The sequence below is a fragment of the Phyllostomus hastatus genome, unplaced genomic scaffold, assembly GCF_019186645.2.
Source record: "Phyllostomus hastatus isolate PE091 unplaced genomic scaffold, TTU_PhHast_1.1 phas_scaffold_60, whole genome shotgun sequence".
Taxonomy (NCBI): Eukaryota; Metazoa; Chordata; class Mammalia; order Chiroptera; family Phyllostomidae; genus Phyllostomus; species Phyllostomus hastatus.
Genome location: NW_025334038.1, coordinates 14,820,704 through 14,825,675, shown reverse-complemented (window position 1 = coordinate 14,825,675; position 4,972 = coordinate 14,820,704). Strand labels below are relative to the sequence as shown.

Genomic DNA, 4,972 nt, shown 5'->3' with positions numbered 1-4,972 from the left:
GGAAAAGGGATCTCATCCTTCTTTTTGTACAATCAAAAGACTGGCAGCTAATATTTATCTTTTCCCTTCAAGACTGAGGATTAGCAGCTTTGTAGATTAGGGCAGTCCTGATTATAAACCCAAATTCATTTGCACAAAAGGGTTTACCCTATCCCTTCCTGCCTTAAATTCTGGTGCCTATTTATCTTACTTATTAATAAATGTCATTTGTGGCTTTTGTTTTTCAAGAATAGGCACTTTAGTCTGTATTATAAACCTTTTTAGGCAAACATCATTTCTCCTCAGGATTTTCTTAATGGTTTTTGAAAACTTGTCTGCTATTTCTTGGTTCTCTTGTTATCTTGACATTTTTTAAGACAAACTTCTTTATAATATTATCAAACCATCCTATGCTAGCATTAAATTCTTCAGCTTTATAAGCTTCACCTTCCTTTTGCTTACTTAAATAAGCAAATAAATGTCATATAATGACTTCATTTTTTTGTGAATCATAGTAGTCTTTAGACTACTATGCTTTTCTTTTTTTTTTTAAGATCTTATTTATTTACTTTTAGAGAGAGGGGAAGGGAGGAACAAAGAGAGGGAGAGTAACATCAATGTGCAAAAGATACATCAAACAGTTGCCTCCTGTACACCCCAAAGTGGGGACCTGGCCCACAACCCAGCCATATGCCCTGACTAGGAATAGAACCAGCAACTTCTCAGTTCACAAGCTGCTGCTCAATCCACTGAGTCACACCCACATCAGCCAGGGCAGTATGCTTTTTTATAGCAATTCTGAACCCACATAAAAGCTGAATTTTCAATATGAGATACATTTTGCAAAAACTTTCCTCCATCTTCTGGCCTAGGTGAAGCAATTTCCTTTCCTTTTTTTTTTTTTTTTTTTTTTTTTTGCAGTGGTCCTTACACTGGATTCATTATCTTGAACTGGTGGGCAGCTGCAGCTGCAGACATCTATCTATAGTGCGTGTTAAGTAATTCACCTTTTCTTGTAATGTCATAAGTTTTCTCTGCTTTCTGGGAGCACTTCCAGCATCACCAGTGGTAGTTCCTAGGGGTCCCAAGGTGTTTGAAAAGGTTTGCGTGAGAGCCTCAAGAAATCACTTTTAACTGAGATACACAATTGACTGTAGAGATGAATGCTCATGCGGAGATGGTTAGCATCACACGACACTGTAAGGGTGTTCACACACTTGAGCTCATTGCAATAGCAACAGGAAGGTGGCTACAAAATTATTACAGTAGTACAGTGTACACTACCATTAATTTTAAGCAGTTATTTAATATTGCATTTTTATGTTTGTGTCCAATTCTCTCACCTCTGAATTACACTATGTATGGTCTGTAAGTATTTGTGTGGGTAACTTCTGATAAGTTTTAAATTTTATAATATATTTGTTTACATTTTATGGTAGTAAATGATAAAATCAATGGTACCTATATATGATTTACATATTCAATGCCTACCTAACATTTTCTTAACATATATTTCTAGGCTAAACAATTTGTCTGTATGTTTTTTTAAATTGTCACAAATCTCCAAAAATTTTTCCAATATGTTTATTGAAAAGAAATCTGCATATAAGTGGACCTGCACAGTTCAAACTTATGTTGTTCAGGGTCAACTGTATTTCTACACACTAACAATGAAAAGTCTGAAAAAAAAGAGAAAATAATTCCATTTATAATCACATCAAAAATAATATAATACTTAGAAATGAACTGCCCCAAAAAGTGCAAGTCTGCCCTGACTGTGTGGCTTAGTGGGTTGGATGTCTGAAAGGTCACTGGCTCAGTTCCCAGTCAGGGCACATGCCTGGGTGGAGCACCAGGTCCCTGGTTGGGGGTGTGAGGCAACTGATCGATGTTTCTCTCTCACACATTGATGTTTATCTCTCTCTCTCTCTCTTTTTCTCTCCAGAAAAGCCAGTGTTCATTCTTCCTGTCACCTACCAGACCCAATAAGCAGAGACAGGGATTGAATCTTTATGGGCATTTTATTTAGATGGCCGGTGGTCTGGAAAGACAGTGGGTTTGTACCCTAACATACCATCTTATATTTCCTTTCAAGCCAACCTTTTTTATAAGGGGCCAAAGTGTAGGTAAGGGATTTGGGATTCAAGGAAAGAGGTTCATCAGATAAAACTGGTAATCCTGTAATTTCCCTAACATTCTTTCATCTGCTGACTTGTCATTTTCTTTATCTGTGTCCTGTGCCCTGGCTGATTTTCTTTACCTGTGTCTTGGTGGTGATCTGTCTCTCCCAGAAACACAATGGCTCAGATACCACTTTGATTGCTTATGGTCTTTTCTGGAGCATAAAGGTCGAATTGCTTGTGGTCTCCTGGAGCCATGGTGGGTCTTATCTGCAGTTCCTGACACAATAGCTTTTTACATGCATTAACTACTAGGCTTATTTCCTATTTCCTTAAACTAAAAATTTCCAATTCTTGACTCCCCCATCAACTGATGCTTCTCTCTCTTTCTCTCTCCCTTCTTCTCTTTCTAAAAATAAATAGAATCTTTTTAAAGGTGCAAGACTTATACACTTAAAATTATGAAATATTTTTCAATAAAATTAAAGAAAATATAAATAAATGGAAAGAGAACCCATGTTAATGGATCAGAAAACTCCATTTTAGTCACACTCACCCCTAACCATTTTTGAACACTGACAACCACTAATCTGCTTTCCATCTTTTTCATTTTGTTATTTTAAGGGTGTTATATGAATGGAATTATACACTATGTAATCTTTTAAGATTGGCTTTTTTTTTTTTACTGAGCATAATGCCCTTGAGATATGTCCAATTTATGGTGTGTATCAGCAGATAATTCCTTTTTATTTTGCCTCCCTATAACACCTTTGAACACTTTTTTAGAGTTCCATTTTGGCAAAGGAACAGGAATAGAGAACTCATGGGCACAGACAATCGGTGGGGGTGATTGACTGTGGGAGTGGCGGGGGGGGGGAACAGGGTAGGGGTGAACAATGGCAGAAAAGGCAGGACAACTGTAACTGAACAATTTTTTTTCAATGAACTCTGAACTTTTTATTGGCCTCCTGCCCTGCCAAGGAGTGCCCCACTTCTGCTGCCTTTAATGCCTCAAAACTTTGGTGTTGTTGACCTCAGACACCACTTTGCCATCCACAGTCCTGCAGGTCATGGTCTTTTGGGTGGTTTGTAAGGACTGTCTCTTGTCCAGGGCATCAACAAGATTGAAACCCTCCCCTTCTTCCAGAAGGCTGCGGTAGGTGGCAGTCTTAGCCTCCAGCTTGACCTTGATGTTCAGCAAGGCCTCATACTCCTGGGCCTCGTGCTACCTCTCTGCCCAGTCTTGGCCAGCTCTGACTCCAGATGCAGCAGGACCCCATTGAGTTGTTCTATTTCCATGGTCTAGCGCATCTCCACTTCCTTCAGGCTGTTCTCCAAACTGACCTTCAGATTTCTCATTGAGTCCAGGTCAGTCTCCAATGACTGGGCCGCATGTCTCAGCTCCTTGTGTCATTTCAGGAGTGCCTATCTCAGCAGTCTGTGAGGTGACCACTGTGGTGCTGTCTTCAGTCTGATGGGACTAGTACTTGTCTAGTTCCTTTTGGTTCTTCTCAGCCAGCTCATCATACTGGGCCCAAATGTCTGCCGTGCTTTTGCAAGGTCCTGAGATTTGGGGGCATCCAACTCCATGGTCAACCCAGAGCTGGAAATCTGGTTTTGTAGACCATTTACTTCCTCCTCGTGGTTCTTCTTCATGAAGAGCAGCTTCTCCTTGAGAGCCTTGATCTCTTTCTCCAGCTGCAGCCAAGTGATATTGGTGTCATCAATGACCTTTCGGATCCTATTGATATCATTCTCCACAGACTAGCACATGGCCAGCTCCATCTCAAATTTGACTCTGAAGTCATCAGCAGCTAGATGGGCATTGTCAGTCTGCAGAATGATGTGGGCATTGTCCACAGAATTTGCAAAGATCTCAGCCCTCAGGTCCTCGATGGTCTTGAAATAATGCCCCTAGTCTCTGACCTGAGGTCCCTTCTTCTCTAAGTGTTCCCAGATTTTGCTCTCCAGTCTCCAATTATCAGCCTCAGGCTTTTCACCCTCTCTAGGTAGGAGGCCAGGCAGTAATTCAGGCATTGCATAGTCTTCTCACTCTGGATGCCCCCTATGCCCACCAGACCCCTGGTCATCCCTACAGCTAGGCCCCTGGATTCCCAGCTGCCCTGCATGCTGGTGGAGTGGGACACCAAGATCTAGGATCCCAAGCCCCCAGCACTTGCATAAACGTTGGCCATGCTGCTGGCTGGCCCAACCTGGTAGCTAGGTGACTGCATGGAGCCCAGGATCTGGTAGCTTATAGAGAAGCTGGAGTGTGTGCTGAAGCTCATGTTGTTCAGGGAGGAAGGTGAGAAGCCAAGACTCAGGTTGAAGCTGCCTGAACAATAATAAATTTGTTTTAAAAAGGAATTCCATTTTGATTTATTTGTAGTATTTTTTGGTTACCTCTTTGTATAGACTTTTTAGAGTCATATATACGTTACTTAGGCAAAGTCTACTAGTGTCAACATTTTACCATTTTGTGATAACATTACAATCCCTAAGTTCCTCTTCACTTTTTTCCCTCTACCTCTCTATGTGCAGTTTGAGTAGTTTCTATTTTTCCATCCTGGGATTTCTTAGTCTGAATGGTTGAAACAGGTATTATTCTTGACCATGTGTGAGTGCCAGACACTGTTCCCACACATCGTTTCAGATAGTTGTTTCCTGGCCTGGAGCAGTTTCCTTACATGCCTGTGCTTATGAGTACTCATATGAATACTTGAGGGGGACCCTCTTGAGATCTTTGGAGTTCTCTCTGTGTAGTCTTCTTTCCAGTATTCAGTACTTTGAAGTCTAGATGCCTTGGTCTCCCTGAACTTCCAGCCCCATCTCTTTAATTCAGAGACTTTTCTCAGTTCTACCTGGAATTCTCT

At 41.0% G+C, this 4,972-nt stretch overlaps 1 pseudogene; it reads right to left on the bottom strand.

The window, feature by feature from the left end:
- Window positions 1-3,102: 3,102 nt before the first annotated feature.
- LOC123810317 lies at window positions 3,103-4,387 on the bottom strand (annotated as a pseudogene).
- Window positions 4,388-4,972: the final 585 nt, after the last annotated feature.